This window comes from Grampus griseus, assembly GCF_964374135.1.
Source record: "Grampus griseus genome assembly, chromosome: 2".
NCBI lineage: Eukaryota > Metazoa > Chordata > Mammalia > Artiodactyla > Delphinidae > Grampus > Grampus griseus.
Genome location: NC_139018.1, coordinates 48,641,174 through 48,658,717, shown reverse-complemented (window position 1 = coordinate 48,658,717; position 17,544 = coordinate 48,641,174). Strand labels below are relative to the sequence as shown.

The following is a 17,544-nucleotide window of genomic DNA, read 5'->3' as shown; positions in this document are numbered from 1 at the left end:
TGCTCAATAACGCAGGAGAGATAACAGACCAAAATCCTGGCCTCCCTATTACCATCGACCTCCTCTGCCCGGTAGATGTAAGAAGTACAGGTATCAGTGCCTACAAACAGGGCCACTGATGACTGCTGAAGCATTTTACAGGCTTCTGTTTTATGTATAGGCTCATGTTTAGTTACTGATGGCATGAACGGTTCATGGTGAGATGTAATTATATCTCCTAAGAAATGGACACTTTAAAATGTAGCTTTTAGCTTTGAAGAGAGGTTGGTTGACATTTCCCAGCAATGGGCAGGTTAACCTACTGAGAGTTTTTTTTTTTTTGCGGTACACGGGCCTCTCACCATTGTGGCCTCTCCCATTGCGGAGCACAGGCTCCGGATGCGCAGGCTCAGAGGCCATGGCTCACGGGCCCAGCCGCTCCGCGGCATGTGGGATCTTCCTGGACTGGGGCACGAACCCATGTCCCCTGCATCGGCAGGCGGACTCTCAATCACTGCGCCACCAGGGAAGCCCCTACTGAGAGTTTTATAAGGGCCAGATATGGAAGAACAGATCAGAAGGCAGCAGACCAAATTCCTAGAGATTTTAGTGTCTGAAAGAGATTTCCCTATGTAGACATAAAGATAAGTACTAGCCCCTCTCTGACGGTTGAGGGAGAGAGAAGGGAGGGAGAGAGGATTTAAACCACAGAAAGGACCTGTTTGAATCCAGAGTTCATGCCAGAATCTGCCCCTAGTTTAAAATTAACCAAAGATTTGTTTCAAAAATCTTTCCAACCATTCATAATTGTGCTTCTCATTTTTCTTAGACTTGATATCATATATATTTAAATGTTCATTTAAAAGCTTCCAGTAACCTTTGGCACCAAGATTCCTGATTTGGAGGTCATCCATGTCTGATCTTCATTGGGTTGTAGGAGGTTGTGGGAATGTTATCCAATCCTCTTTCATGACTACAGTTCTATTTACTGGTGGTTCAAAAGTAGCTTCTCATTTTAAATCTTGAATCAATCCACTTTGTAATTTTTTGATGTTAGTGCGTTAACATCAGGGTCCTTTTTTTAAAATTTATTTTATTTATTTATTTTTGTCTGTGTTGGGTCTTTGCTGCGCGTGGGCTTTCTCTAGTTGTGGCGAGCGGGGGCTACTCTTGGTTACGGTGCACAGGCTTCTCATTGCGGTGGCTTCTCTCGTTGCGGAGCACGGGCTCTAGGTGCGCAGGCTTCAGTAGTTGTGGCATGCGGGCTCAGTAGTTGTGGCTCACGGGCTCTAGAGCGCAGACTCAGTAGTTGTGGTGCACGGGCTTAGTTACTCCGCGGCGTGTGGGATCTTCCTGGGCCAGGGCTCGAACCCGTGTCCCCTGCATTGGCAGGAGGATTCTTAACCACTGCGCCACCAGGGAAGCCCCCAGGGTCCTTTTTGATAAAAGATTTCTAGGAAGAAATAAGCAAGCTCTGTTTATGGAACATCAAATCGAAACAAAGAGTATCCTGGGGACTGTCTCAGAACATTCCATAGAAATTAAATTCTGTACCTTCCAGGCTAGTGTGATGTAGTCCTCAAGGTGGGTTAGGAAGGCTCACCTGGTGACTTCCCTGATGATAGAGTTATCCTGCATCTGCCTTAGATTTCCAACATTTCTTGTTAGTTTACTTGCTGGAGGGGTAAGGCAAGCCTGGATTGAAAAATAGAGCTGGGAATTAACTGTTGCCCAGGAAGATCAGCTTTCCAGGCACTGATTCTTGAGGAGAGGTTTCTTAATGGTGTTGCCTGGTCACGAGAAGGATTCCCCCAGCCCCACCCTCAGCCTGGGTTTAATCTGTAGCTTCCCCAAAGCACCTTGTGTTCATAGTGGGGAAGAATGACTCACAGGCTGAATAAGTTCAGAGTCCCGAGAGCCTTGAGGTTTAGTGGTGAATATCCTACTATGGGGAATCGGGAAACCAAGTACTGGTCCTGCTTTGGCTGCTGACTGCGAGAGTCACTCGCCGTCTCTGAGCATCGATGTCGTCTAAAAATAATAGGAGCTAATATGTATCGAACGAATCCTGTGTTTCAGGAATGATTATTATCATTTTGTGCACCATTTCATTTCATCCTCAGAGTTCTGCTATGGGGTATGACGATAATCGCCTCCATTTTGCAGATGAGGAAATCGAGGCATGTAGAAGTTCATTTGCCCAAGTTCATAAATCAGTAATGACCGCTGGGACTCAAATACTGGTGGGCAGATTGGCCTTCAGTCTCTACCCTTATTCCTAACACTGCACCACTTCCTAAAGTGAAGGGAAAGGACAAGAAGATGAGGAGGGTTCTTTTAGCCCTGCTAGTGTGGGGTGGAGAGGGAGAGGGCTCTGTTTCTGGGGTGAGAAGATCCAGCGTTCAGCTCTACCTTGCTACTCCCCACCACTGAGAATCTTTCAGGGAATATGGCTTCACTATTAGGCCACGGGTAGCATTGCAGGACTTGGTTTAGCTCCTATGCCCCACAAGAATACTTATCAGGGCCATTCTTTTCTGAGCACGTGGGTTAAGCGAGATCTCAGTGGTAGTGGAACCTTGGAGAAATGAAGCATCGGGAATGTTGGCCACAGAGAAAAATGCTGCAGCAGGAAGCTGCAAGCTCTCAGCTCGCTGCCTTGATAGGGGCCACAGTAAATCAGGAGGTGCCGTGGAGGCTGGGGCTGGACCTCAGGGGCAGAGCCTAGCCAGGGGCTGGGGACCCCCCAAAACAACAGCAGACCAAGTTCAGGCTGAGAAGGCAGACTCTGTGGGGAAGGGGGCCGAGAGAATGAGGGAGTAAGGGGAAGGAAGGAACAGACGGCCCCAAAGGGTCTTGGAACAAAGGGGAAAAGGGGATTGTAGTCACATTGGTGTCGGTAGCCCAAGAGAAGAGGAAAGGGCTCCCGTGAGCCCTGAAATGGAAGGAGAGGGAAAGAAGTAAGCAGCTCACAGCAAGCAAAAGGAGGAAGTGGGAGATGCGCTGCTTCCTGTAGAAAGACCGATGACTGAAGACAAAGCTGGGTGGGGACTAGTCCCTGGGCTGCAGGAGCCGCTGCTACACATACACACAGCGGCTGCCGCGCCGTGGGCAGCTCCTACTACTGCGGGGCTGGGCTGGGCTGGGCTGGGCGGGCTGCGCCGGAGCTCGCCTGCACACAGCGGCTCGGAGGGAGGAGGAAAGCCACTCGTCTCGGACCAGCCTCGGGAGCCAAGGTAAAGGAAACACTTTTCGTGTTGCTCCTCGCTAAGAGAAAAATGACCCTCGCCTGCGGTTGTAAGGGCAGATTTCGAGGGGGAAGAAAGACACATTGTTCCGGGGATGGGGGGAAATGGTCAGGATGGGTTGTGTTAGCAGGGATTTTTGAGAAGGACCAAATTCGTGACACCTTGATTTGAAAAAAAATAATCCTCATTAGTGCTTAGCTTCGGTGACTCATCAGGAAAACACGCTAAATGTTAAGAAGCTGTTTGCAGTTCTCTTGGAAGGAAAGCAGAGCCCAGTGGAAATCAATTGGGGCTGTGAAGCTGTGGGCTGATCATCCGAACGTTGCAGTCTTGTTTGAGGAGTGTAAAATGTTAATTGCATTATCTTTCTTACACATTGCACTGGGGTAGCTTCTATCTTGCAGCATAAGGACTGTGATTTGGCTTTTTGTTTGTTTGTTTGGGGGGTTAAATCCTTTTGTACTCAGAATTTGCCAACAAAGGCTGGAATTGCGTATGTGAGGGGCAGTATTTACCATTAAAAAAAAAAAAGGTGTCTTCCTCCCTCTGCTCTGTGCAGCTGCTTTCAGGATAACCTCAGAAACAGCTATCATTTACCAGTGGGTCTTATCCTAAAGTTGCATTCTTTCTCAAAAGAGTGTGGCGGGTTTAACTTGTCTAGACTCGGATAGCAGTGTATATATGGATTTTATGTTTATATAGATTTTATTCATCTATAGGTCAAGGTGCATATTAGCCTCAGTGATGGACAACATGTAAAAGTGTTGCCAGGTTGTTTCCTTACCTGCCTATGCTGTGGATGGACGAAATAGTGAAATCAGAACTTGATTTTTATTCTTTGATTTTCTTGAGCAATGGGTCCTCTTATTAGAGTCTATGGCCATGGCTTGTTCATATTTGTGAATGATACATACAAGTGCAGTAAATAGGTCTAACGGATTAGAAATGAGATTGTGAGATTTCTTTGGCAGGATATGTAGGAGGGTTTAATATCCTAGCATAGCCTGATTTAAAAATTAAGCTGTGTCTCCAGCAGAAAATGTGGTTAAGCAATAAGTGATCGTTGATAAAAGGTTTTGTCTTGCATTTTTACAATGAAAGGAGATAATTTTCAAAAGAAAGAACTGATTATAGTGGAGTAAAAATAATAAAAAGGTCATATTTAGACACTCATTCTTAAAGTGTAGGTTTTAAACACTAAATATGCCATGGAAAGTGTATATGCTTCCTCATTTATCATTATTCTCAATTGTGAAGAGCTCTAGTTTTGTTTTTTTTTTTAATGTCACCTTATGAAATTGATTTGTCTTCTCAAAATTTGTGGGGTAGCAGTGCATTTTCAGAGATAAGAATCTTTAGGTACTAAAGAAAAAAATGTCAAATTTTCTGAGCATACTTATGAAACTAAACCTGTGTGATGACTAAGAGGCGAAATAGTGCTGGTATTGAAACCATGGAGCCCCTCTGACAAATCCATTGAATTTAATCAAACCTGTGGGCAAAACAAGTCACGCCACATATTCCATGGTTCCAGTTCCCGTATGTCTGGGAGACATACGGGAACTGGAACCATATGTAAAGATCATCTTCCCAGAGAGGAGATCTCGGGTGCATCTTGGATCCCGAATGCCCCTAACTGGATCTCTGTGCTCAAGCTGCCTGTCATTAAATGAAATGGAAAGTTGGGAGTCCGGGCTATATGAATGAGGATGGGGCTCACACTCTGGTACTTACTCAGCTACGGGCTGGATTCACTAGATAATGCCAACACCCTGCTTTGTGTGAGGATGTGTAGACAATCTGCTTTACTCCTCACTGTGTTTCACAAAAGAGTCAGAAAATGAAACCTTGACTCATAGGCACAGGGGAGTCCAGAGGCCCCCTGCTCTCTTTCAGAAAACATCAAACAAGAGATGCCTATTTTCTGCACAGCCCCAAACATTCCCTTAATTATGAAATTCCAGCTTGAAGCACAACATGAATGAGTAACAGCAGATCCGTAACTACGATGGCAGGAGGTTTAAGAAAAAGACGAAAAAGTTCCTGTCCTGTAAAATGGGACTATTTCCTCTTCTTCTGGCCAAATGGAATATTAAAAGACATACTACTTTTGTCCACAGTGTTCGGAGGCTTTTGAGGGAGTCAACCAACACTGAAATTTTAATTGTGTGTGTGTGTGTGTGTGTGTGTTTCTGCCATATGGCCAACGGCAGAGTGGAAACACGACTCCTGGTTGGTCCTGGGCCTCATGGTGGGCTCGTAGTGAATGCATTTGGTCGGCTGACTTTTTTAGCCTACTTCAGAAGGCAGGCTCAACTTTTAAGTATAAAAGCTCTATAGTCAAAGCACAAAGCCTCTTCAGAGACAACTGTGGGTAGCAGAAAACAGCATGGTGGAGTAAAAAGAATGCAGGCTTCAAGAGTCAGGCAGATCTGCCTTTGAATCCTACCACTGGTTCTCACTCCTTCAGCTGGTACGTTGTTATGAACCTTGCTTTCTTCACTGTAAAAAAGGGTTAATAGTACATAATCAGGGTATTTTTTGTTATTGTTTATTTGTTGTGTTTTATTTGGTTTTTGCTTTTGCGTGTGATTTGTGAGTGCCTGCCTGGTACCTAGTAGGTACTCAGATGTCATTTTTTCTTCTGCGTCGGGAAAAGTTAGCGTATTCTTGATCTTTGCCACTATCTCAAAGATTCAGGAGACATTTTTTTTTAACTGTAGTGAAATATATATAACATAAAAGTTCCCATTTTAACTATTTGTAAGTGTGCCATTCTGTGGCATTAAGTATACTGACACTGCTGTGCAACTGTCACTACCATCCATCTCCAGAGCTTTTTCATCTTCTCAAACTGAAAATCTGTTCCCATTAAACAGTAACGCCCCATTCCCTCCTCCCCCCAGCCCCTGGCACCACCATTCTACCTTCTGTCTATGACGACTCTAGGTACCTCACGTAAGTGGAATCATACAGTATTTGTCCTTTTGTGACTGGCTTGTTTCACTTACCAAAATGTCTTCAAGGTTCATCCATGTTACGGCATATGTTGGAATTTCCTTCCTTTTTTAGGCTGAATACTATTCCATTGTATGTATATACTATAGTTTTTTATCCATGAATCTGTTGATGGACACTTGGGTCGCTTCCATGTTTTAGCTATTGTGAATAGATCATGGGTGTACAAATATCCCTGCTTTCACTTCTTTTGGGGTACCCAGAAGTGTAATTGCTGTATTATATGGTAACTGTGTTTAATTTTTTGAAGAATGGCCATACTGTTTTCCATAGCCACTACACACCATTTTCTATTCCCACAGCAGTACACGAGGGTCCCAATTTCTCCAAATCCTCACCAACATTTGTTATTTCCTGGGGTTTTTTGTTTGTTTGTTTTTGACAGTAACTATCCCAGTGGGTGTGAATTGGTATCTCTTTGTGGTTTCAATTTGCCTTTCCCTGAGGATTAGTGACGTTGCATATCTTTTCACGTGCCTGTTGGCGATTTGTATGTCTCCTTTAGAGAAATGTCTATTCAAGTCCTTTACCCATTTTTTAATTGGGTTGTTTTCGAGGAGACGTTTTGAAATGGCGGCATCTCTTAACATAGTGTGTCAGAAAGATCATGATTATAATATTTGTATTCAGTCTCTTGCATACACCAGTATTATCCCTGCCCAAGTGAAATTCATCTCTCAAAAGTAACTTTTAAACGCAAGAGGAGAAAGAAAATCTGCGTAGATCCTGATAATTAGTGATATCAAGAACCTGATAGTGGAATTCAAACCCTAATTGTAGACCAGTGATCCTGCTGGTCAGGTGCAGGCCAGGCCCCCCCAGGAGGGGGCCATCACTTCAGTGTCTTCCTAGTCTCTACTCATTAGCTGCAGGAGAAAAAGTGCCCAATAGGTAGCAAGTTCAGAAAAAGGGAGGAGAAACTACATGCTAAATTGTTCTCAAACTCTTTATAATGGAGAGGATTAACCTTGGAAAGGGGCTATAGTAGTTAAACAACAATAGATTCTGAGAGAAGTTTCTACTAATGCAATGGGATTCTAGTCTAAATTTCACTTTTGAAAATAAGAATCCTGTGTTTCACTTTCCACCACAGATTTCACTCTCCATTCCAAAACCAGTGAGGCAGGGTATGGGTGGGGCTGAGGTGATCTGGGCAGAAAGATTAGGGAAGACTCTTGAACAGCAGTGATACCTGAGGTTTATGGTGTGGGTGCAGATGTTGACCTTGAATGGGTTGAAGAGCTCCTGAAAAACTGTGTGTTAATTTTTTGTAATGCACTCTGTGTGTGTACTAGGAGGTTGGATAATGACCTCCAACTTTTTAAAATTTGCAAATCTGTTGGTTCTGTAGTTACTGGGAAGACCCATGACTGGCTTTACTAGACCCAGGTGGGAGAGGGGAACAGAGCTGGGTTAAGACTTTGTCCCAGCCTATGACATCATGGAATTGCAGAGCTAAAAATGACCTGGGAACAAACCTAGCCTGTATCAACCCCTCCATGACGGATAATAAAATAGGACCAGAATTTGTTACCTTTCTAGAGCTGCACAGTTGATTAATACCTCACCTCCCAATTCAATTTCCATTTTACTTCCATCCACAGTAGGGCAAATGGATAGAGAAAGTCATTATACTTTGTCACTTTAAAAATTGTTTGGAAGACCATATTCTTTTGTTTAAAAAGAAGAGGGTAATATTTAAAGTTAATATGCTATGTTTCTGTGTTCAAATTTGTTCAAATGTAAAGATGCCAATGTGGAATTGAAATTCAGATTTTCAGGTAAGAGCGTTAGAGATATATGTGGTTCCTTAAAACTCTTACGTTAAAGAAAATCAATTATAGTTAATGGGAGTCAATATTCAGACAATGTTCAGAATCTCTAGAGGACTTCCTTAAACATTAGAAAAGAGGGAGTTCAATTCTCAAACTCTAGAGATAACATGTTTCTTAGAAGTGAAGATATAAGACAGGGTCAGCCCTTTTATCTCTTGTTATACAGTCAAGCTCTTAATGGAAAGACTTAGTAAACCCAGTCACCTGACCCTTCCTCCCTATTTCTTTGGCCTTCCCTTGTCCCTCTGCCAGTCTGGTTGTCAGGATCGGACCTTCCCATTATCCCCTGCCCCAGGCATCTGGCAATAGAGCTGAAGGAGAGGGTCTGGAAACTGGAGTGATGGGCTCTACTCCAGATTCCTTGCAACATGAACAGGGCCATTGCTGTTCTTAGGAAATCCTTTTTTTTTTTTTTTTAATTTCACTTTTTACTATCCCCTCTGCATTTTCAATGAAAACCATTAAACCCAAGCCCCCACTCCCTTTATTCATTACAGGTGACCTCACCTCCTGTTATTTGGAGAAGGCATATATTATGGAATTCCTCAACCTCATTCTTTACCACCTCACAATTTCTCATGTCTTCATTCATTTTCTTCTCCTCCCTTCCTAGGTCAGATTAGCACAGCTTTTCTTTCAAGCCTGGACTTGGACTCTTATTTCCTTTTACTTTCTAGGGGACTATGTTCTGACAATAATTCTATCTCCTTACACATTTGGCTTCTTCTTTTTATTGGCCCTTGCCTCTTTGCCTGCAAACATGCTTAGTTTACACATATAAATTTAAACAAACCAGTTGCCAACAAAGATTCCCTTTGACTTTGGTAACCTCTACTAACTTTGTTTTCTTCCTACCTGTAGCGAAGGAAAAATAGTTTTCCCTCCACCTTTCTCAGTGCTGAGAAACCTGTAACAAAAGACAGATTGATAAGAGAAAAACAAATGGACATTTATTAACTTGTATACCTCATGTGTACATGGGAGATACCAGGGAAAAATGAGGAGCTCTCAGAAGTGGTTTAGAACTCAGGCTTAAATACCATCTTGAGCTAAAGACAAAATTAAGGAGGAGTGGAGGAGGGCAGTTATGGGGAGGCGGCCAGGAAAAGTGTGGTAAATAAGAGTAAGATTTGATATACATGTTTAAGTTGGTTCCACTCCTTCTTTTCCTGGAACAGAGAGGGAGGCACCCTTACACGAGATTTCCTTTATAATGTAAATTTCCCTTACAAAAATGTAACCTCTAGTATGTTTTCATAATCTCTCCAGTGTCTCCTGTTTCCACGATAATCTACCTGAAATAATTCTTATGCCAAACAGGCATATTTTGGAGTGGCATATTCTGCCACCCTTCATGCCTCTCTGAAGGCTCCCAACATCTCCATTAACTCCAAGTTCTGCTCCCCAAATATGAGTGTTCTCAAGATTTGATTCTTCTGCCACTAAATTTCTCCCTCTTCCTTTATCAAACCCTTTTCTATGATTTCTGTCATTGTCACTGGGGTGGGGGGCAGTTCCAAATCTGATTCTCCATTCTGATCTCTCACCTACTCTAAACGTGCACATCGAGCACCCTGCAAACTTGCCAGAACATCCAACCCACTGAAACTGAGACTCCAAATCAGTGCTTGCCATTGCCTTTCCCCACTCAAAACCAGCTCCTCACCTGATTCCACGACTATTAATGACACCCCATTCTCAGTCCCTCAATTAGGAAAACCCAATTTCATTGTTTTCCTCACCAAACAACCAAGTTGGAGTCAGTTGCTCAGACCTTTGCATTGTCACTGGAAACATATCTTGACACCATCTAATCTTTCCCATGTTGACAGCCAGTGTCTTGTTCTAGCCCTCCTGACCTCCAGCTGGGCTGATTTGTTGTTTGTGTTCTTCCCTCTCCCTGGAAGAACTTTCCTGCTTCTCCTTCCACACTTCACCCCTGTAGTCTTGCTTCTCTGCGTAGCCAAATTCCATTCATCCTGTGAGGCTCAGTTCAAATGCTGTCTCTTCCATGAAGTCTTCCTTGGTTTCTTCCTTTCCCAATAAAAAGCAATTTTTACTTCCCCTGAAGTCTTTTGTTCTTTCATCACAGCAATTAGTGCATTCTTGTGTATATAATGAAAATCTGCTTTTTTTTTTTTTTTCTTTTGCAAACTCTTTGAGGACAGCAGCCACACCCAGTTTCATCTTTGTCTTCCTTACAGCACACAAATACAGCTTGGGTTTTTGTTTGTTTTCAATTTCAGTTTTATTGAAGTGTAATTGGCAAATAAAATTATAAGACATTTAAAGTGTTCATCATGGTGATTGGATATACATATATACTGTGAAAGGATTCCTCCCATCTAGTTAATTAACACATACATCACCTTACATATATTTGTGGGATTTTTGTTTTTGTTTTGTTTGTTTGTTTTTGGTGAGAACATTTGGGTTCACAAATGCAGTTTGTTTATCATTCGTTTAATGAACTTTCTTGAGTCACTTATTTTTTTATGCAGAGTGGACTAGATATTCTAGGAGCTTATAAACTACTGGGAAAACAGACAAATACTGACAGAACTACAATACAGTCAGTCTGTCCACAAGTCTTAACGGAATGTCTGCAATGTGCCATGTGTCCTTCGAGGGGCCAGGGACACTTGGATGAACAAAACAGGCCAGTTCTTTGTTTTCTTGTAAATTACCTTCTATTGAGAGAGACCTGGTAAACACATAAACAAATGGTTTACAGATCTAGCTGCACATTAGAAATCACTGAGGGGTACTTTGAAAAAACACCTATGGCCCAGCCTCAACCTAGACTAATCAGATCAGAATTAGCCAGGATCGGACCCCATTGACAGAAACAAATTACAATACAAGAAAATATCAGGTAGTGATAAGTGCTGAGGTGGATTAAAATAGAAACAGATTGAATGATAGAGATTGTGTGTATGATGGTGTGGCCATGGGAATTTTACCTTTGTTGGGTAATCCCTGAAGGCCTCTCTGAGATGACATTCACAACTCATGTGCCTTCCCTATTAGTAGTGAGGCAGACAGAGCTGCTGTGATTGGCTAGTTCAAGTGTCCTGTGAGGCCATGGCGCAGGCCCGCCTCTCTGAAAAACTGGTCTGGTCACCAGACTCCAGAAAAAGGTCTAGCTCTATTAGCAAGGAAGAAGGGGTGAATGGGTATCGGGTGTTCAACAGAATCTGCCACTATTATTGTTTCCATCCTATACATGAAGATATCAAGGCCCAAAAGGTTAAACTTATCAAAATCATACAACTTTGAGTTGAACAGTGTTTCCATGCATTCTCCTTTCAGAAAAACAAACATACACAAATACACACAAATGAAAAGCTTGCTTTAGTTGATGGTGATGATCTAGGTAGACTAGAGAAAGAGTCCTGGAAGAAAATACAAAATGGCTCCTGTGAGATGAAGCAAAGAATCACCTTCTAAACAAATGATTCCAGAAGAAATTACATCAGGTCCTAGTAAGTGATAAGAATGGCATTTAATTTAGACAACTAGCCCTGCATTTCTGCATTGTAAAATACACATATATATAATTAAATTGAGTCTTCCTGACTCGTCATTTAAATCAATTTGATCTAAATAAAATCCACCCTGGGCCAAGAAATGAGCAAGAGAGGCCAAGGGTTCTGTTTATGATGTCTATCAGACTTAAAGGAAAACACTGTTTTGTCTAGAGAGGTATGCATTTTGTGGATTACAGCACATGTAAGAGAAGCAAGAATGCTCTCTGAAATTTCTGATTATGAGTTATTTTGAAAATAGTTTTCCACTTTCCAACTGCAGAGGCAACATGCAGTTCTATTATTGTTGCATTGTCTTCATGGTTCCTATTTTTCATTCTGATATTTCATTTCAGAGGCTAGGTTTGTGAGGCAGCAGGAGTGAAAAAGGGAAATTGCAGTGAAGCTGCCGTCATTACAGTGTTTTTACTGCTTGCCTCTAGGTGTATTTCTGTGCATTCTCATCGTAACAGATTAAGTGTTAATGGTAGGAATACCTTCTCTGTAATAAATGATCGAATGCTTCCTACTCGTATATTTGCATCTTTAAACAGGAAAGTAAAAGTTCATTTCTAAGCTTTGCCAACAGAGCTGTGTTTAAGAAGGGTATTTATCTGATCTGCACAGAACCATATGAGAAAAATTGTGAAAAAATTTACACAGAAAAAAAAAATTAACAGTCCTTTTAGTCGACTCTTTCTTTGGAGAATTGAATGGATCCTTTGCCATTATTTTTTAAACTTCATGAATGATGGCTGTGTTTAGAGAACATTACTGTATATAGGCATTAAAGTAATTTCGCTAACAGTTTTATTATTTTTTTTCCATTGGGGGAAAAGAAAACTTGATATCAAACAGTCCCCACATTTTTTTAAAATTAAACTAATACAAAATTTAAGTTAAAAAAAATGAAAATTTCTAAGCAAAAAAAAATTGATTTTTTATTATGTTTTAAAATAATCTGAAAATACTACAGTATACAAAAATAATATTCTAAGGCTTAATACACAGGAGAGCATAGTTGTTAAAGAACATTGGTTTGGAATCAGAATGTCCTGGACAAGTTGCTTAAACTATCTGTGCCTCTGTTTCCTTATCTATAGATTGGGATATAATGACAATACCTACTCCACAAAATTGTCAGGGGAAAATTATATAATGTATGTAAAATGTTTATTTTACATGTCATAGTGCCTGACATATAGTAACTAACTATTCAGAATTGTAGCTATTATTAGTATAATTATTATTGTTACCACAAAGATGGAGTAGAGGATCTTTAGTTCTAGCCATGGGGTTCTCAGCCAGTTTTAGCAGAAATGATTATGGCCCAACATGAACCACAGGTGCTCAGAACTTGAAGTAAGGAATCACCTGAGGAAGCCTGCTTCCTCGGCATAGTCAGACGTCAGTGTTGTGACTTAGTTAAGTGACAGTCTCAGGCTTGCACTATTTGTTCACCAATGCATGTGATTAGGCAAAAATATTTCTGGTTTTCCTTCCCAACTCATGATAGGCTTACAGGTCTCCATCTGCTTTAGTTAGGTGTAGCCCTGTGTCTTGCATTGACCAGTGAAGTGAAAGCAGAAGTGATGTTCACCTCTAGGAGGAAGCTTATAATGACCAGAATGTGAGCGCATTCCTTGGCAATTGACAGTGGTGGAAACACAGGGACAGTGGCTGAGCTCTTAAGCCTGGGTCTTAGAATAAAGACAACACAGAGATGGTCTCTCCACTGACCTGCAATGAACACATAGTGAGAGTGAAAAATGAGTTTTTCTGTCTTAAAAGATTTGGGGGTTGTTTCCACAGTATAACCTTAGCCTATCCTGACTGATAGGCTCTGGTTATCCCTTCAAGCTCTAGAGAAAAAAATATTATTGGTAACAATACATAAAATATGTAGCAATTTAGAGATGATCGTTTTTTAAAATTTTTTTAAATTTAATTTTTTTTTATACAGCAGATTCTTATTAGTCATCAATTTTATACACATCAGTGTATACATGTCAGTCCCAATCACCCAATTCATCACACCACCACCCCTACTCCCCCGCCGCTTTCCCCCCTGGGTGTCCATACGTTTGTTCTCTACATCTGTGTCTCAATTTCTGCCCTGCAAACTGGTTCATCTGTACCATTTTTCTAGGTTCCACATATATGCGTTAATATACAATATTTGTTTTTCTCTTTCTGACTAACTTCACTCTGTATGACAGTCTCTAGATCCATCCACGTCTCAACAAATGACCCAATATCGTTCCTTTTTATGGCTGAGTAATATTCCATTGTATATATGTACCACATCTTCTTTATCCATTCATCTGTCAATGGGCATTTAGGTTGCTTCCATGACCTAGCTATTGTAAATAGTGCTGCAATGAACATTGGGGTGTATGTGTCGTTTTGAATTATGGTTTTCTCTGGGTATATGCCCAGTAGTGGGATTGCTGGATCATATGGTAATTCTATTTTTAATTTTTTAAGGAACCTCCATACTGTTCTCCACAGTGGCTGTATCAATTTAGATTCCCACCAACAGTGCAAGAGGGTTCTCTTTTCTCCACACCCTCTCCAGCATTTGTTGTTTGTAGATTTTCTGATGATGCCCATTCTAACTGGTGTGAGGTGATACCTCATAGTAGTTTTGATGTGCATATCTCTAGTAATTAGTGATGTTGAGCAGCTTTTCGTTTGCTTCTTGGCCATCTGTAAGTCTTCTTTGGAGAAATGTCTATTTAGGTCTTCTGCCCATTTTTGGATTGGGTTGTTTGTTTTCTTTAATGTTGAGCTGCATAAGCTGTTTATATATTTTGGAGATTCATCCTTTGTCCATTGATTCGTTTGCAAATATTTTCTCCCATTCTGAGGGTTGTCTTTTCGTCTTGTTTATGGTTTCCTTTGGTGTGTAAAAGCTTTGAAGTTTCATTAGGTGCCATTTGTTTATTTTTGCTTTTATTCCCATTACTCTAGGAGGTCTAGAGCAGGTCTCTAATCCATTTTGAGTTTATTTTTGTGTATGGTGTTAGGGAGTGTTCTAATTTCATTCTTTTACATGTAGCTGTCCAGTTTTCCCAGCACCACTTATTGAAGAGACTGTCTTTTCTCCATTGTATATCCTTGCCACCTTTGTCATAGATTAGTTGACCATAGGTGCATGGGTTTATCTCTGGGCTTTCTACCTTGTTCCATTGATCTATGTTTCTGTTTTTGTGCCAGTACCATATTGTCTTGATTACTGTAGCTTTGTAGTATAGTTTGAAGTCAGGGAGTCTGATTCCTCCAGCTCCATTTTTTTCCCTCAAGACTGCTTTGGCTATTTGGGGTCTTTTGTGTCTCCATACAAATTTTAAGGTTTTTTGTTCTAGTTCTGTAAAAAATGCCATTGGTAATTTGGTAGGGATTGCATTGACTCTGTAGATTGCTTTGGGTAGTATCGTCATTTTCACAGTATTGATTCTTCCAATCCAACAACATGGTATATCTCTCCATCTGTTGGTATCATCTTTAATTTCTTTCATCAGTGTCTTATAGTTTTCTGCATACAGGTCTTTTGTCTCTCTAGGTAGGTTTATTCCTGGGTATTTTGTTCTTTTTGTTGCAATGGTAAATGGGAGTGTTTCCTTAATTTCTCTTTCAGATTTTTCATCATTAGTGTATAGGAATGCAAGAGATTTCTGTGCATTAATTTTGTATCCTGCTACTTTACCAACTTCATTGATTAGCTCTAGTAGTTTTCTGGTGACATCTTTAGGATTCTCTATGTATAGTATCATGTCATCTGCAAACAGTGACAGCTTTACTTCTTCTTTTCCAATTTGTATTCCTTTTATTTCTTTTTCTTCTCTGATTGCTGTTGCTAGGACTTCCAAAACTATGTTGAATAATAGTGGTGAGAGTGGGCAACCTGGTCTTGTTCCTGATCTTAGAGGAAATGCTTTCAGTTTTCACCATTGAGGATGATGTTTGCTGTGGGTTTGTCATATATGGCCTTTATTATTTTGAGGTAGGTTTCCTCTATGCCCACTTTCTGGAGAGTTTTTATTGTAAATGGGTGTTGAATTTTGTCAAAAGCTTTTTCTGCATCTATTGAGATGATCATATGATTTTTATTCTTCAATTTGTTAATATGGTGTATCATATTGATTTGTGTATATTGAAGAATCCTTGCATCTCTGGGATAAATCCCACTTGATCATGGTGTATGATCTTTTTAATGTGTTGTTGGATTCTGTTTGCTAGTATTTTGTTGAGGATTTTTGCCTCTATATTCATCAGTGATATTGGTCTGTAATTTTCTTTTCTTGTAGTATATTTGGTTTTGTTATCAGGGTGATGGCAGCCTCATAGAATGAGTTTGGAAGTGTTCCTTCATCTGCAATATTTTGGAAGCGTTTGAGAAGGATGGGTGTTAGCTCTTTTCTAAATGTTTGATAGAATTCACCTGTGAAGCCATCTGGTCCTGGACTTTTGTTTGTTGGAAAATTTTTAATCGCAGTCTCAATTTCATTACTTGTGATTGGTCTGTTCATATTTTCTATTTCTTCCTGGTTCAGTCTTGGAAGGTTATACCTTTCTAAGAATTTGTCCATTTCTTCCAGCTTGTCCATTTTATTGGCATAGAGTTGCTTGTAGTAGTCTCTTAGGATGCTTTGCATTTCTGCGGTGTCTGTTGTAACTTCTGCTTTTTCATTTCTAATTTTATTGATTTGAGTCCTCTCCCTTTTTTTTGATAAGTCTGGCTAATTGTTTATCAATTTTGTTTATCTTCTCAAAGAACCAGCTTTTAGTTTTATTGATCTTTGCTACTGTTTTCTTTGTTTCTATTTCATTTATTTCTTCTCTGATCTTTACAATTTCTTTCCTTCTGCTAACTTTGTGTTTTGTTTGTTCTCTTTCTCTAGTTCCTTTAGGTGTAAGGTTAGATTGTTTATTTGAGATTTTTCTTGTTTCTTGAGGTAGGCTTGTATAGCTATAACCTTCCCTATTAGAACTGCTTTTGCTGCATCCCATAGGTTTCGGATCGTTGTGTTTTCATTGTCATTTGTCTCTAAGTATTTTTTGATTTCCTCTTTGATTTCTTCAGTGATCTCTTGGTTGTTTAATAACATATTGTTTAGCCTCCATGTGTTTGTGTTTTTTACGGTTTTTGCCTGTAATTGATTTCTAATTTCATAGCTTTTTGGTCAGAAAAGATGCTTGATATGATTTCAATTTTCTTAAATTTACTGAGGCTTGATTTGTAACCCAAGATGTGATCTATCCTGGAGAATATTCTGTGCGCACTTGAGAAGAAAGTGTAATCTGCTGTTTTTGGATGGAATGTCCTATAAATATGAATTAAATCTATCTGGTCTGTAGTGTCATTTAAAGCTCCTGTTTCCTTATTTATTTTCATTTTGGATCATCTGTCCATTGGTGTAAGTGAGGTGTTAAAGTCCCCCACTATTTTTGTGTTGCTATCGATTTCCTGTTTTATAGGTGTTAGCAGTTGCCTTACTTATTGAGGTGATCCTATGTTGGATGCATGTATATTTATAATTGTTATATCTTCTTCTTGGATTGATCCCTTGATCATTATGTAGTGTTCTTCCTTGTCTCTTGTAACATTCTTTATTTTAAAGTCTATTTTATCTGATATGAGTATTGCTACTCCAGCTTTCTTTTGATTTCCATTTGCATGGAATATCTTTTTCCATCCCCTCACTTTCAGTCTGTATGTGTCGCTAGGTCTGAAGTGGGTCTCTTGTAGACAGCATATACATGGGTCTTGTTTTGTATCCATTCAGGAAGTCTGGTTCTTTTGGTTGGAACATTTAATCCATTCACGTTTAAGGCAATTATCAATATGTATGTTCCTATGACCATTTTCTTAATTGTTTTGGGTTTGTTTTTGTAGGTCCTTTTCTCCTCTTGTGTTTCCCACTTAGTGAAGTT

The 17,544-nt window shown here is 40.2% G+C and overlaps 1 protein-coding gene across 2 annotated transcripts in view; it reads left to right on the top strand.

Annotated features, from left to right (window-relative positions):
• Window positions 1-3,050: 3,050 nt before the first annotated feature.
• Window positions 3,051-17,544, top strand: part of GNG2 (G protein subunit gamma 2) — a 138,806-nt gene continuing 124,312 nt past the window's right edge. For both annotated transcript variants that reach the window (XM_082648108.1, XM_082648107.1), the window contains exon 1: window positions 3,051-3,215. The gene's annotated coding sequence lies outside the window, so the exon portion shown is untranslated. The remainder of the gene's footprint in view (window positions 3,216-17,544) is intronic.